This window comes from Lucilia cuprina, chromosome 2 (assembly GCF_022045245.1).
Source record: "Lucilia cuprina isolate Lc7/37 chromosome 2, ASM2204524v1, whole genome shotgun sequence".
NCBI lineage: Eukaryota > Metazoa > Arthropoda > Insecta > Diptera > Calliphoridae > Lucilia > Lucilia cuprina.
Genome location: NC_060950.1, coordinates 10,379,871 through 10,396,303, shown reverse-complemented (window position 1 = coordinate 10,396,303; position 16,433 = coordinate 10,379,871). Strand labels below are relative to the sequence as shown.

At 28.1% G+C, this 16,433-nt stretch overlaps 1 long non-coding RNA gene across 1 annotated transcript in view; it reads left to right on the top strand.

Moving 5' to 3' along the window:
* The window catches only part of LOC124420059, a 9,410-nt gene extending 5,621 nt beyond the window's left edge, over positions 1-3,789 (top strand). Inside the window, exon 3 of the long non-coding RNA XR_006941002.1 lies at positions 3,776-3,789. This is a non-coding gene — a long non-coding RNA (uncharacterized LOC124420059). The remainder of the gene's footprint in view (positions 1-3,775) is intronic.
* The last annotated feature ends 12,644 nt before the right edge of the window (positions 3,790-16,433 follow it).

Sequence of the window (16,433 nt, the reverse complement as noted above, 5' to 3'; positions counted from 1 at the left end):
ACAAAAAATAAAAATTTTATAAAAGTAAAAATTGTAAAAATATACTCATGGTGTAGGGTATCATATGGTCGGCCATGCCCGACTATACTTTCCTACTTGTTTTTAGTTAAAATTATTCAAACAACCATATATAATAAAATATATGTGGTTTAATCAACAACAAAAAGTCTCGTGATATTTTTCAGCATCGGATATGATCATGTTTGGTTTAAATTCCGGTTAGTGACTCATACCGAATTTTGATTTTGTTAACCCAAAAAAAAAAAAAACTTATAGTTTAAAATAAAATTTGTAATGAAAGAAATACCTAGTATGTCTGTATGTATGTATTAGCTGTGATTGAAGAAATGTAAACAAACTATACACTGTAAGAAATTGTATATAATATTTGCCAAGCACTTGAACAAATAATTCGCTTAGATTACCTTGAGGTGGGTCAGTGTTGAAAAGGAATTTATTCATTATTCGACTCTTTTTGAAAAAACTAAATTTTCGAATAATTATTAGGTTTTAAAAGATTTTTAATGAAAATTCATAATTTCAATGGGAAAACAAAAATTTTATGAAAATTTGATTTTTTTTTATAAAAAATTTGAATTTAGAAAAAAATTTCCAATTTCTACATGAAAAGTGGAAATTTCGATAAATAGTTAAATTTTTTAATAAAATTCAAGCTTTATAAAAAAACGAGATTTACACAAAATGTTTTTTTTTACAAAAAAGTAGTTTTGCTGCAAATTTGTAAAATGACAGTAAAAGATTAAATTTTCTTTAAAAAAGCGAGTTTTATTTGTTGAATTTATGTAAAAACTCGAGTTTTTAAAAAATAAGACAAGACTTTATTGAAAAGCTGAGCTTTATTAAAAAAATCAAACTTTTTTTAATAAAAATGTCAAGCTTTAGTAATAAAAAAGTCAAGCTTTTTTATAAACAAGTAAGAGTTCAATATTCGGCTGTGCCGAATCTTATATACCCTTCACCTCTTTTACATCATTTTCTTCGGGCGCAACATGCATGTTTCTACGTTGAATATTATAGAATATTCAAAAAGTACCCTTTTGCTCATATCTCCGGTATTTATGGACCGATTTTGCTGATTTTAAATATCGATCTTCTCGAAAGCATTTTTAACAGATTTATTAGATTCGGATCTCGCCGATATCTAGGGTCCTATAAAAACTGATTTTAACAAACACACAGACGGACAGACAGACAGACGGACATAGCTTAATTAACTCCGCTACCTATAAGGATCCAGAATATATACTTTATGGGGTCGGAAAATTATATTATAGAAATTACAGACGGAATGACAAACTTATATATACCCTTCTCACGAAAGTGAAGGATGTAAAAAGTCAAGCTTTTTTTTATAAAAAAAGTCAAGGTTGTGTTAAAAAAAGGTAGAATTTTATATAAAAAATTCAGTTTCGCTAGAAAAGTACAGTTTATGATTAAAATACGAATTTAAATTTTTGGTAATCGAGTTTTCGTAAAATAGTCGTCGGGGTTTATAACTTTTGTTTCGGTAAAAAGTCAAGTGATTGGTTAAATATCGAGTTTTTAGAAAAAAAAAAACAAGTTTTATCTAAAAAAAGTTGATGTTTTGGTAGAAAGTTGAGTTGAGTTTTTGGTAAAAAGAAAAATTTTTCAATAAAATGTCGAGTTTTTCGTAAAAAGTCTAAACTTTGTTAAAAAAAAAAAATCAAGTTTTTCGTAAAAAAGTCGAGTTTTATATAAAAACTATAATTTTATGTTGAAAGTAAAAAATTCGAATTAAATTTTCGTTAAAAAGTCGGAATTTTTAGGATCAGTTTCGGTACTTAGGCCGAGCTATGGGTAAATTGTAGAATTTTTGATAAAAAGTTAGCTTTACTGTTGGGTTTTTGAATAAAAACTAGAGTTTTCTGTAAAAATTTGAATTTTTGGTAAAAACTCTGTTTTCGGTTGAGTTTTTTTAGTAAGAAGTCGAAATTTTGATTAAAAAAAATCGAGTTGTAGAAATCATGTTGTAGAAGTCATGATTTCGCTTATGTTTTGGTTAAAAGTCGAGTTTTTGGTGAATATCAAAATTTTGGTAAAAAGTTGAGATTTAAGTAAAAACTCGAGTTTTTAGTAAAAAAAAAACGAGTTTTTAATAAAAATCTAGTTGAACTTTTAGTTAAAACTCGACTTTTTTTAATTAAAAATCGAGTTTTTTAAAAAAAATCGAGTTGTTGATAAAAAGTCGAGTTTTTAGTAAAAAGCCGAGTTATTGATAAAAAGTATAGTTTTTAGTAAAAAGTCAAATTCTTGGTAAAAAAAAGTGAAGTTTTTGTTAAAAAGTCGAGTTTTTAATAAAAATTTCAGTTCTTGGTAAAAAGTCGAGTTTCTGGTAAAAAGTCAAGTTTTGAGTTGAAAAGTCGAGTTTTTGCAAAAAAAAAGTTAGTAAAAAGTATATTTTTTTTTTTAATAAAAAGTCGATTTTTTAGTAAAAAGTCGAGATTTTTTTCATAAAATCTAGTGGAACTTTAATAAAAAGTCAAGTTTTTAGTAAAAAGCCGAGTTTTTGTTGAAAGTCAAGTCGAGTTTTTGGTAAAAAGTCGAGGTTTTGGTAAAAAGTCGACTTTTCGGTAAAACGTCAAGTTTTTGATAAAAAGTCGAGTTTGTGGTAAAAAGTTCAGTTTTGAGTAAAAAAGTAGAGTTTATGGTAAAATTCAATTTTGAGTAGAAAATTCGAGTTTTTGATTAGAAAAAATAAGATTTCGATCAAAAGTCAAATTTTTAATGAAAAGTCAAAATTTCGAGTTACATAAAAATATTTAAAATTTTTTTTTTAAATTTCGAATTTTGGTGGAAATTGGAGAAATTTATATTCCGAATTGTTAAATTTTTTAATGTAATTCAGAATATTCGATAAAAATTTCGAGTTCTCAGTAAATTTTAAAATTTTCGTTGATATATTACTAAAACGTCGATCTTGATTTTTTTTAAGTTTGATCTTAGAAATTAAAGGATTTTTGTTTAAAAGTGAAAAAAAAACAATTAAAAATTACAATCGCTAAGATTTACATAAATGATATTTGAGAAAATATTTGTCTAATTCAAATCGATGTCGTATCGTTGTATGTCATAAAAATGTATTCCTTTTAAAGCTGATCTTTTAAATTATAGGATTTTTGTTTGAAATAGTAATTTTAGTGAAGAATACAAACATTTTAAAATTGCAATCGTTAAGATTTACTTAACTGATATTTATGAAAATATTAGTGCAATTCACAATATGTGTCGTATCGTTGTAGCGTTGTATGTCATAAAAACTTTTTAATGCAACTTTTCGAAACAAAAATAAATCAATATTAAAATAAATTATGATATACTACAATACAACCTTACAACACCAATTGTGAATTGGACAATTGCCTCTGCAACATAACTGATATTTAAGAAGGTATTTGAGCAATTCACAATAGGTGTCATATCATTGTAGCGTTGTGTGTCATAAAAACTTTTTAAATACAACTTTTTGAAACAAAAACAAATCAATAATAAAAAACTTATTATATACTACAATACAACCTTACAACACCGTTTGTGAATTGAAGAATTGTCTCTGCTGTTACACAAATCGCAAAAAAACATAAGTAAAAACATATTTCTACAAATAAGTAAATATCTATATTTAAATAGAAGTTCTTTAAGAAACGGATAAAAAAGAAAAACACTCATCAACATTTATTGAAAACGGAGGTATAAATTTTATTTATTTTCATTTCTTTTGATTTGTACTTTATAGAATCTTCCTTTGTGTGCACAGTTTAAGTTGACAAGAGAAAATTGATTTTCCGGTGTTAGAAGACAACAGCGACGACGACGACGACAACAACAAGAACAACAATAAGAGATGAAAAGAAATTATGTGAATATATTTAATTTTTTTTTTTTTTCAAACTAAAAGTCTTTAAATACCTTTTAGTACGAGTATGAGTTGAATTTCAGTGAAATATTCAATTTTCTTTTATTTCTTTTAAGTTTTTATATATTTTTTTCTTTGTGTTTTAATCTTTGGTAAAATAAATTTCAAAAAAAAAATAATAAAACCGACAAGATTTTTTTCGTATGCAAACGCGTCTATAAAAATTTTATGCAGCATTGCTTAGCGCCAAAATGAAATTTTTTATTTGAACATTGTTAATGTTGTCGCCATACCATCGTCGTCGTCGTTGAAGACATCTTTTTCTGCTGCTCCCCATGCTATATCTTTTAGGGCCTTGTGCCAACAAGTATATATTTTTTCTTATACTAAATATATTTTAAATATTTTCACTTTATTCATGCTCCACCTTGTTTGGTGAAATTAGAAAAGTAAGAAGAGCAAAAACAAAAACAAAAAAAAAACGAATGCAAATCATGAATAAATGAAAGAAAAACCACTATTTTATACTATGTACCTACTATGCCAATTTGTGTGTATGACCGCTAAATAGCAGGTATTTAAAATAATTAATTCTTTTGTCATCAAAAAAAACTTTTGATATTTTGGCAATTATTACTTAACATTTTCTTATTGCATTATAACATTGAAAGTATGTATTTTATTAAAGTTATAAGATATTTAAGCTTTAACACTAGTAGTGACAGCAAAAAGTCGACTTTCTTAATTTTTGACATTATTCAAATTCTGGAAAGTCGACTTTTTGAAAGTTATAACTTTCTGATATTTGAAATAGCAAATTTTCGCCATTGTAATTTAATCACTAGTAGTTGCAACAAAAAGTCTACTATACTAACTTTCGACGTTATGCAAATTCTAGAAAGTCGACTTTTTGAAAGTAATGACTTTCTGATGGGTTGAAACGAAAAGTCGACTTTTTGCATTTAGTTAAAAGTTTACTTTTTGAATTTTATGCAAAGTCGATTTTTCTACTTTTTTCATTTAGTTAAATGTCGATTTTTAGACTTTTAAGTATTTTATAAATAGTCGACTTTTTGACTTTTTTCATTTAGTTAAATGTCGACTTTTAAGTATTTTATAAATAGTCGACTTTTTGACTTTTTCCGACTTTCTCCGACGTTTTCGACTATTTCCGACTTTTTTTTGAGACTTTTCGATTTTTTTCGACTGTTTGACTATTTTCCACTTTTTTCGACTATTTTTTTACTTTTTTCGAGTTTTTCCGACTATTTTAGAGTTTTTGTCTTTTTGACAAGTTCCGACTTTTTCCGACTTTTCGATTTTTTTTTGACTGTTTGACTATTTTCGACATTTTTCGACTATTTTTTACTTTTTTTGAGTTTTTACGACTATTTTAGAGTTTTTGAACTATTTTTACTCTTTTCGAGTTTTTAGAACTTTTTACGACATTTTTCGACTTTTTGACTTTTTTTTACAAAGTCGACGTTTCGACTTTTTTCATAAACAATAGTCGAGTTATCGTCGTTTTTGGAACAAAATAGTCGAATTCGACTTTTCGACCTTTTTGAACAAAAAGTCGATTGTTCGATTCTTCGAAAGTCGATTTTTCAACTTTTTACATAAAGTTGATTATTTTATAAACATAAAAGTTGACTTTTTTTAAAAAAAAAGTTCGAATTAAAAAAAAGTCGACTTTTCAAACTTTCATCCTTTAAGAGTTTTGCAAAGTCGACGTTTTTAAACTTACTTGTTTTTATAAAAAGTAAATTTTTACCAAAGTGCATTTACTAAAAACTCAAATTTGCTTAAAGTCCATTATTTTATAAAATGAAAGTCGACTTTTTAACAAAAATTCAAATTTATGCTTTATTGCTATAAATTTCATTTTCATAATATGAATAGAAGACTTTTTAAGCTTGTTTTTGTAAAAGTTGATTGTCACCAATAATTTTACGAAAAAGTCAACTTTTTTTAATTCATATCGTGTATTTTGTAACATGAAAGTCGACTTTTTTTTTAACAAAAGTTAGAATTAAATATAATTAAAGTTAAAGTTCCTTAAACTTTTAAAGTTTTCAGCATTTTTTCAATTTCTGCAAATATAACATGAAAGTCGACTTTTTTGTAACAAAAGTTAGAATTAAAGCTAATAGATATATTAGTTGCCTAAAAAAGTCCTTTTTGAACTTCAGCACTATTTTTAAGTTCATGTTTTGAATAGAAGACTTTTTTAAACTTATGATTTGTTTGTTTTTGTAAAAGTTGATTGTCACCAATAATTTTACGAAAAAGTCAACCTATTAAATCAAGTCGACTAGTTTATAACGTGAAAGTCGACTTTTTGAACTGAAAATTTCTTTTGAAGTAGCAGTAACTTGTCGACTTAAACTTTCATCTTTATGGGTGCCAAATTTAATATAAATGATCTCATTTTCAATCTAAAGATTACATTCCTTTACATATTTATCCAAAAGTATTATACACTGTTTTTAATATTAGTTTTGCATTAGGGAGTTGTTTTTTTTACAACTTCTTGACTCTATTACAGGTGCATAAATTACAAAGAGTGAGACATCAGTTGATGTTAATTTAAATTTTACAAAATTATTTCCCAAATTAGATTTCACACACTAATGATCCTTGTCGGTGGTATAGACATTGATGGAAGTATTTATCTAACACTCCCTTTAAGTCACACCCTATCAATAGTTTTTTGTGTATATTTGTTCGTCTGCGGTTAAACCACATAATATTTTTCATTTTGAAAGGAAAATTTCATATTTAAATTCTGAAAGAAAAAAAGATTTATGCCATTTTCTCTTGTATTTCATTTATTTTGCTTGTCATAATGAAATAAAACTAAAAACTAATCTAGTAGTCTTTAATTAGTTATTTAATGCATTCGTTACGCTAACAAATTAGTTTTTCTTTTTTTATTAATAAAATTTAGCAGTAAAACAACTTCCTGGAATAACTAATTACAATGTAGGAGGTGACATATTTCTTTAATACATAATTCAAAGGAAATTTTATTTTCAAAATTAAAAATTACAATGGCATTGTTGTAGCGAACATGGATAGCTTCTGATTTTAGTGTGAACGGCAGCAGGATTAAAGAAAACCTTCAACAAAATATTAAATAAACAAATGTAGAAATGGTTCCTTGATCTCTCCATATTATTAACTATAGTTCACTCTATATACTAGACTCTAGATCACTCTATAATCTTGACTGTAAATCAGACTAAACTCTTAACTGTAGATCAGTCTATAGTCTTGGCTATAGCTCAGTCTATAGTTTCGACTATAGAGCAGTCTTCAGTTTTGACTACAGAACAGTCTATAGTTTCGACTATAGGACAGTCTTCATTCTATAGTCTTGGCTATAGATCAGTCTATAGTCTTGACTATAGATCAGTCAATAGTCTTGACTATAGATCGGTCAATAGTATTGACTATAGATCAGCGTATAGTCATGACTATAGATTAGTCTATAGTCTTGACTATAGATTAGTCTATAGTCTTGACTATAGATTGGTCTTGACTATAGATCAGTCTATAGTCTTGACTATAGATCAGTCTATAGTCTTGACTATAGATCAGTCTATAGTCTTGACTATAGATCAGTCTATAGTCTTGACTATAGATCAGTCTATAGTCTTGACTATAGATTAGTCTATAGTCTTGACTATAGATCAGTCTATAGTCTTGGCTATAGATCAGTCTATGGTCTTGACTATAGATTAGTCTATAGTCTTGACTATAGATCAGTCTATAGTCTTGGCTATAGATCAGTCTATAGTCTTGACTATAGATCAGTCTATAGTCTTGACTATAGATCAGTCTATAGTCTTGACTATAGATCAGTCTATAGTCTTGACTATAGATCAGTATATGGTATTGGCTATAGATCAGTCTATAGTCTTGACTATAGATCAGTATATGGTATTGGCTATAGATCAGTCTATAGTCTTGACTATAGATCAGTCTATAGTCTTGACTATAGATCAGTCTATAGTCTTGACTATAGATCAGTCTATAGTCTTGACTATAGATCAGTCTATAGTCTTGACTATAGATCAGTCTATAGTCTTGACTATAGATCAGTCTATAGTCTTGACTATAGATTAGTCTATAGTCTTGACTATAGATCAGTCTATAGTCTTGGCTATAGATCAGTCTATGGTCTTGACTATAGATTAGTCTATAGTCTTGACTATAGATCAGTCTATAGTCTTGGCTATAGATCAGTCTATAGTCTTGACTATAGATCAGTCTATAGTCTTGACTATAGATCAGTCTATAGTCTTGACTATAGATCAGTCTATAGTCTTGACTATAGATCAGTCTATAGTCTTGACTATAGATCAGTCTATAGTCTTGTCTATAGATCAGTCTATAGTCTTGACTATAGATCAGTCTATAGTCTTGACTATAGATCAGTCTATAGTCTTGACTATAGATCAGTCTATAGTCTTGACTATAGATCAGTCTATAGTCTTGACTATCAGTATATAGTCTTGACTGTTGATCAGTATATAGTCTTGACTATAGATCAGTCTATAGTCTTGACTATCGATCAGTTTATAGTCTTGGCTATAGATCAGTCTATAGTCTTGACTATAGATTAGTCTATAGTCTTGACTATAGATCAGTCTATAGTCTTGACTATAGATTAGTTTATAGTCTTGACTATAGATCAGTCTATAGTCTTGACTATAGATTAGTCTATAATCTTGACTATAGATCAGTCTATGGTCTTGACTATAGATCAGTCTATAGTCTTGACTATAGATCAGTCTATAGTCTTGACTATAGATCAGTCTATAGTCTTGACTATAGATCAGTCTATAGTCTTGACTATAGATCAGTCTATAGTCTTGACTATAGATCAGTCTATAGTCTTGACTATAGATCAGTCTATAGTCTTGTCTATAGATCAGTCTATAGTCTTGACTATAGATCAGTCTATAGTCTTGACTATAGATCAGTCTATAGTCTTGACTATAGATCAGTCTATAGTCTTGACTATAGATCAGTCTATAGTCTTGACTACAGATCAGTCTATAGTCTTGACTATCAGTATATAGTCTTGACTATCGATCAGTTTATAGTCTTGGCTATATATCAGTCTATAGTCTTGACTATAGATTAGTCTATAGTCTTGACTATAGATCAGTCTATAGTCTTGACTATAGATTAGTTTATAGTCTTGACTATAGATCAGTCTATAGTCTTGACTATAGATTAGTCTATAATCTTGACTATAGATCAGTCTATGGTCTTGACTATAGATCAGTCTATAGTCTTGACTATAGATCAGTCTATAGTCTTGACTATAGATCAGTCTATAGTCTTGACTATAGATCAGTCTATAGTCTTGACTATAGATCAGTCTATAGTCTTGACTATAGATCAGTCTATAGTCTTGACTATAGATCAGTCTATTGTCTTGACTATAGATCAGTCTATAGTCTTGACTATAGATCAGTCTATAGTCTTGACTATAGATCAGTCTATAGTCTTCACTACAGATCAGTCTATAGTCTTCACTACAGATCAGTCTATAGTCTTCACTACAGATCAGTCTATAGTCTTCACTACAGATCAGTATATAGTCTTTGTTTTAGCTCAATCTATAGATTTGAGTATATATCAGTCTGTAGTTTTGATTATAGATTAATATTCAGTATTTACCATAGATCAGTCTAAAGATTTCTATATACATCAGTCTTTAGTTTTATCTTTAGCTCAGTTTATAGTCTTGGCTATAGATCAGTTTAAACTCTGGTTAGAGTATTGCCTATAGATCAGTCTATAGTTTTGTCTTTAGAACAGTGTAATTGATCTGTTCAAAGTCTTGGCTATAGATCAGATCATATTCTTGCAGTTTGCTTTTAAAACTATGTTTAATGACAATTATTATTTTTGTTTAATTAATTGTTATATATTTAGAAAAACATGTTTAAAAAAAAACTTTCAAATCACAAAAAAGCTTTAAATTAATCATTTATTCGTTTAAGCTTCTATGATTTATGAACAAGTATATTTTGCATAAAAATGATTTTTATCATATTGAAAATAATTAGAAAAAAAAACTATAACTACCAAACGACCTTCACCTTAAGTATTTAATTAACTAAAGTGAAAAAAGTAACAAGAGCTACATAGTAACCAATAATTATTGAAACAAAAATATATTTAATACAATAAAAATTGTTTAGATTTAATTATTGGTGGAGGAGTTTTCTATTACAAATTCCAATTGAACCAACTTTTGCAAAAACTGTTTGACTTAATTCATGTCCCATTGTAACTTCACATGAGCACTTTTCACTACAAGTAAGTTTTTTTTTATTAAACAATAAAAATAAATCCCCACATAACTCAACAGAAATATAAATATAACCAAGAGTAAAAAAAAGAAAAAATAAATTAAATATATTAAGAAACCTCAACAAATCGTAGACGGACGTAATACCGAGAATACGAGACAAAACAAACCAAACCACTATAGGAAAACAAAAAAGATATTAACATTCACAAACCACAAGAAAGGTCGTTCTATATTTGTTTATGATTTTTTTTAGAAATCCATATGGTAGAACTTTTCTAAAGCCAAGTGAATCATTTACTTTTGCAAATATGGATTTTTTTGTTGTTCTTCTTTTCTTCTTACATTTTTCTTTCGCCGTCTTTAAGTTTAAGTCTGGTAACGTAATATTTTTAATAATTGAATAATTGTTTTGTCAGTTTCTGTATTTGGAATTATTAATTTTATTAATAAACAGAGAAAGACAGAAAGAATATAAAGCAAGAAAAAAAAAATAAACTTTAAAATTACTTAATAAATTTATTGATTAAAATATTTGCTGCTGATCTATAGTGGGTATGACAATTGTGTGTTTATTTAAATTTGCTAAAAAAAATTAATGTGGGTTTTAAAGTGTTTGTTGTTATTTTTATAATTTTGTATTGAATAATTTATAATAATATATGGTTTATGTTTAATAATTTTATATATAGAACCTTTTAATATTATAATTTTGAGGAAAGGAAGTCCTTTCTTAAACAACTTTTACATTTCCAGTAGCGTTCAAAACTCAAGTACACGATGTTTTTAATCTGGACAATGTATAGTCTGGTCTACAGATCACTCTATAGTCTGGACTACAGATCACTCTATAGTCTGAACTATAGATCAGTCTATAGTCTGGACTATAGACCACTCCATATTCTGGACTATAGATCACTCCATAATCTGGATGTAGATCACTCTATAGTCTGGACTACAGATCAGTCTATAGTCTGGACTATAGATCAGTCTATAGTCTGGACTATAAATCACTCTATAGTCTGAACTCTTGATCACTCCATAGTCTAAACTCTTGATCACTCTATAGTCTGGACTATATATCAGTCTGAATTATAGATCAGTCTGTAGTCTGGACTATAGATTAGTCTGAACTATAGATCAGTCTAAAGTCTGGACTATAGACTATAGATCAATCTATAGTCTGGACTATAGATTAGTCTAAAGTCTGGGCTATATATCAGTCTATGGTCTTGACTAAAGATCAGTCTATGGTGTAGACTATAGATCAATAAAAAGTCTTGACTATAGATCTATCTACAGTCTTGACTATTGATTAATCCATAATCTTGACTATAGATCAATCCGTAGCCTTGACTATAGATCAATCCATAGTCTTGACTATAGATCAATCCATAGTCTTGACTATAGATCAATCCATAGTCTTGACTATAGATCAATCTATAGTCTTGACTATAGATCAATCTATTGTCTTTACTATAGATCAATCTATATTCTTGACTATACATCAATCTATAGTCTTGACTATAGATCAATCTATTGTCTTTACTATAGATCAATCTATATTCTTGACTATACATCAATATATAGTCTTGACTATACATCAATCTATAGTCTTGACTATAGATCAATCTATAGTCTTGACTATAGATCAATCTATAGTCTTACTATAGATCAATCTATAGTATTTACTATAGATCAATCTAAAGCCTTGATCGATCTATAGTCTTGACTATAGATCAATGTATAGTCTTGACTATAGATCAATCTATAGTCTTGACTATAGATCAATCTATGGTCTTGACTATAGATCAGTCTATATTCTTGACTATAGATCAGTCTATAGTCTTGTCTATAGATCAGTCTATAGTCTTGTCTATATATCAGTCTATAGTCTTGACTATAGTTCAGTCTATAGTCTTGACTTTAGATCAGTCTATAGTTTTGACTATAGATCAGTCAATAGTCAGAACTATAAATATTACTATAGTCTGGTCTTTAGATCAGTCTATAGTCTCAGCTATAGATCAGACTATAGTCTCAACTATAGATCAGACTATAGTCTCGAACATAGTTCATAAACTTAATTGTAGATCAGACTATAGTCTTGACTATAGTGAAATTATGTAACTGTAGGTCGAATATTTTTTAAAAGTTTTTGATGTCTAACAATTTTACGAAAACTAAAACAAAAGAGTTGTTCAATGAAAAAATATAAAAAATATTTTAATAAGTATTTAATCCATTATATGATAACAAATGACACAACCTTTTATCTATTTCCTGCAAAGTTTTGTATTATTAACTACATGTGTGTAATAAAAAACAAATGTCGCGTTCTTTTAACTAAATTAAGGAATCTTTAATATTTCTTAATAGAACTACAAAACAATCTAATAACATTAAAAAAATTAAAACAATTAAGAATTACAGTCATTGTATATTAATATTTATATTTTTTTCTAGAGAATGCATGACGAAATCGTTTCTCTTTTCTTGGCAAAAAACTGAAATAAAAAAATTTTAAAGTTGGAAAAAATTGAGAAGGTATTTGCAGCAAAAGAGAAATTTTAATTTTCTATAAGAACATATGTTAGCATATGCTAAGAATAAGTATTATTAATTAACTTTTGTATGACTATAATGAAATAAGATTTTAGATCAGTGCTGGCCAGAAGTAGAAATTTTTTTAAAGGAGTAAAACTACTCATTAGTTACTAGTGATTCTTTTATACAGATACATATATCCAATAGAGTATAGTTTTTATTTTGATTACAAATTTATGTTTTAACCCTTTAAGGTTCTAAAACCATTTGCCACAGTGCACATATTTTATATATGAAAAAATAAAAAAAAGATTCATTTAATTTATGTGAATGATATTGTGCATTCTAAAAAATATTTATTTAAAATACATTTTATATGCAGAGTATTATAAAATTCTATATTTACCCCATCAGTGTGTTAGAAATTTGCAATCAACATATCAATGACATTATGACCTTATGGATATATGTATCTGTGTATGTGTAGTATGAAAATAGTACATCATCACTTAGTATTTTAAACAGTAAATATATGTATGTATATTGATAAATTTTATTACTATACTTATAGTTTAGTATATATAATATAGCACTACATATAATAATAACTTTAGTGTTGTATATAAAAAAATGCTATAAAATCTAGAAATTTTCTAAAAACTTTTTAAAGTGAAAGTCTTGTTTATATAATAAACTATTTTATGTTTATAAAAAAAAGTTATTTGTATTTTTAAGTTTATTTTTTTTAGTAATTCACATTTTCTTAAGTTCATAACAGTCTATTGTAAAAAAACATAAATCTTTTCTGGAAAATATTTGCCAAGAAAAAAACGTAAACATTTGTTTATAAATAAACATTTTGTTTATAATATATTATTATTAGAATAGAAATAAAATAAGTAGATTTTTGGCAAAAGAAAATTGAACAAGTCATAAAGTTTATTCAAAGAATTAATAGGTTCCATATTCTGGGAAAATACTGGTTACCGTGTTATGATCTAAGGCACAAAAAAATCCCTAAAAATCTAAAATTTGTTTAATGCTTAACTCAAAGATCGTTTATTTGTGTATCCATTGATATTGCTGGTGAATTTGATTGAAAAAAGGTCGAACCAGAGCACCACATAATCTGGTACTACGGGTGGCCAGTTGCCCCCGCAGGACTATGTCCTGGCTGGTCAGTTGGTTGAGGTTCCTTCGGGATACACGTAGAGTCTGTGATTTAAAACCAAATTCGCGGGAAAAGTAAGACTGATGTAAGGTAAAGTCAATATTTCGGGATAAGTTTGGTTCAGAGAGTATACTCTGTTCATATCAGAATTACCACAGTGTGTCCCTGTGAGTAAGAACAAAGTCTCGGCTTATTTGATGGATTCGTACTTTGGTCCACCGGTTACGTCTCTAGGTGCTGTTGCCGAATCAACAGAGGCCATCCATCTGTCAACTGAAGTGATGTTTTACATCTCGGAAGTTAAGCAACCGGGCAGCAATGGTCAGAGATTATATAGCTCGAGTACTATAGCAAAGTGCTTGTACATGGACCAGCCCAATCCATGTACAAAAATTGCCACATTGAAGGATTCAGGGGCGATGGTAGGTCGTTCTCAAGTTTAGCGAATGGATTAAAAAGACCACCGTGGGATAGGGCATCATGACAGGTACTCACGTAAAGCACTTCGACATTCATTTCACCAGAAATATTTCCTTTTTCACTTTTTTGTTTACTAACTTTTTTGTCGTGAAAAAACTTCCCTGTTGTGAAATATGTTTTATAAACCTTGAACAGCTGTTAACTACACAATCAACTATTGTGAATGATTTGTTCACAACAAATTCACGATAGCAATTTTCCCTTTGAGGAAAATAAAAATTTCAAAGGAACAAAATTTTCACTTCTATAGCAGGGGTAAATAAGTCGAAAACTTTGAAGAAATATGGCAGCTACAAAACATATTTACCGACAGACAGACAGACACATAATAATGTTTAATCTAAGACCTTATTGGATTAAATACTGAAGACTCGTAACATGTCAAAAACCTTGAAACACTAAAATTTTTATCGTGAAAAAATTTCCCTTGTTGTGAACTTTATTGATGGAATTTTTTAAACATTGAACAGCTATTCCATACAAAATCAACTATTGTGAATGAGTTATTCACAGCAAGTTCACGGTAGAAATTTTCCCTTTAAGGGAAATAAAAAATTCAACAACATTATCACTTCTTTTGACGATAGTTATAATGTCAAGTCAAGAGAAACATTAGATTAAATATCCGAATGAATCCTTTGCTACGTAAATGGCTGTAAATTGGAGGACAAAGTGTTTCAGGGGTTCTATATTGAAGACATAGAAAGAGAAATATACCACCGTTCGTTAACCACAACACTAGTTACCAGGGACAAATCCGAGTAAAAAAGGAATCCGTGAATTGACAACCAATACAATGAGAGCAATATCAGATAATAAAATTCAATCTAAGACCGTTTTGGATTGTAAGAAACCTCAAACCGAAAACTATTCGATAGCTATGTTTTAGATCATATCGATACCAGGCCACTAGGGAGTAGTCGGAAACGAAAGCGTGAAAATAAATGCTTTAAAGAGAAGCGGAGATAACGAGTACAGCTGCACAAAATCGGACGTACAGATTTAAAAGAATATAGAGCTTTAGACTTTTTACTAGCTTTAGAGTTTTTAACAATAAATTTTTTATATTTTTAATAATAATAAAATAAATAAGTTAATTTTGTTTTTAAATGAAAATGAAATCTTTCTGCCAAAAACAATTTAGAAAATTAACATTTTAATAAAGTTTTTAATTAAAATCTTTTACCATAATATTAGGCTTATCATTATCAAAAGTTTTCTTTTGGCAAACATTTTCTATTGTTGCTGTTGTATTTTGTTAATTTTTTATAAGTTTTATTAGTTGTTTTTGTTGTTTGGCATTTTTTACACTTAACTATACTTTGGTTAATGGCCAATGAACTTCAGTTTAGTTGAATACTTGAACACACATTTACAACCATATTATGTATACAATTCGTAGTTGTAGTCATAGTATAAAGTTTTATGATTTTACTACAAGATACATTTATAGTTGTTGTAGGTTTTTTATTTTTTATTATTAATTTTATTTTTAGTTGTAATTGTTGTTTTGTTAATGTACTCATTGTTGCTTTTGTAGGACATTGGATGTGTGTGTCTGTTTGGTCGGTTTGTTTGGGTCTCTGGTGTGTTGACAAGAGTGTTGTTGTCGCCATTACTTGTTATTAAAAACGTAGCCAAGTTGTGAATTTTCGACATGACGATGTTTTGTTGACAACATAAAGTAAACAATAGAGAGTAAAAGAAGAATACTCACAAATAATAGAGAGTTTAAGAAAATTAAAATTTTCTTCGTATCAGGCATGGAAAATTCAATACATTAGTAACATGTATTTAAAGTACTTTTTGTCTAGTCTAGTATATAGTCTAGTCTGCAGTATAGTCTATAGTTAAGTCTATAGTCTAATCTATAGTTAAGTCTATAGTCTAGTCTATAGTTAAGCCTATAGTCTAGTCTATAGTCTAGTCTATAGTCTAGTCTATAGTCTAGTCTATAGTCTAGTCTATAGTCTAGTCTATAGTCTAGTCTATAGTCTAGTCTATAG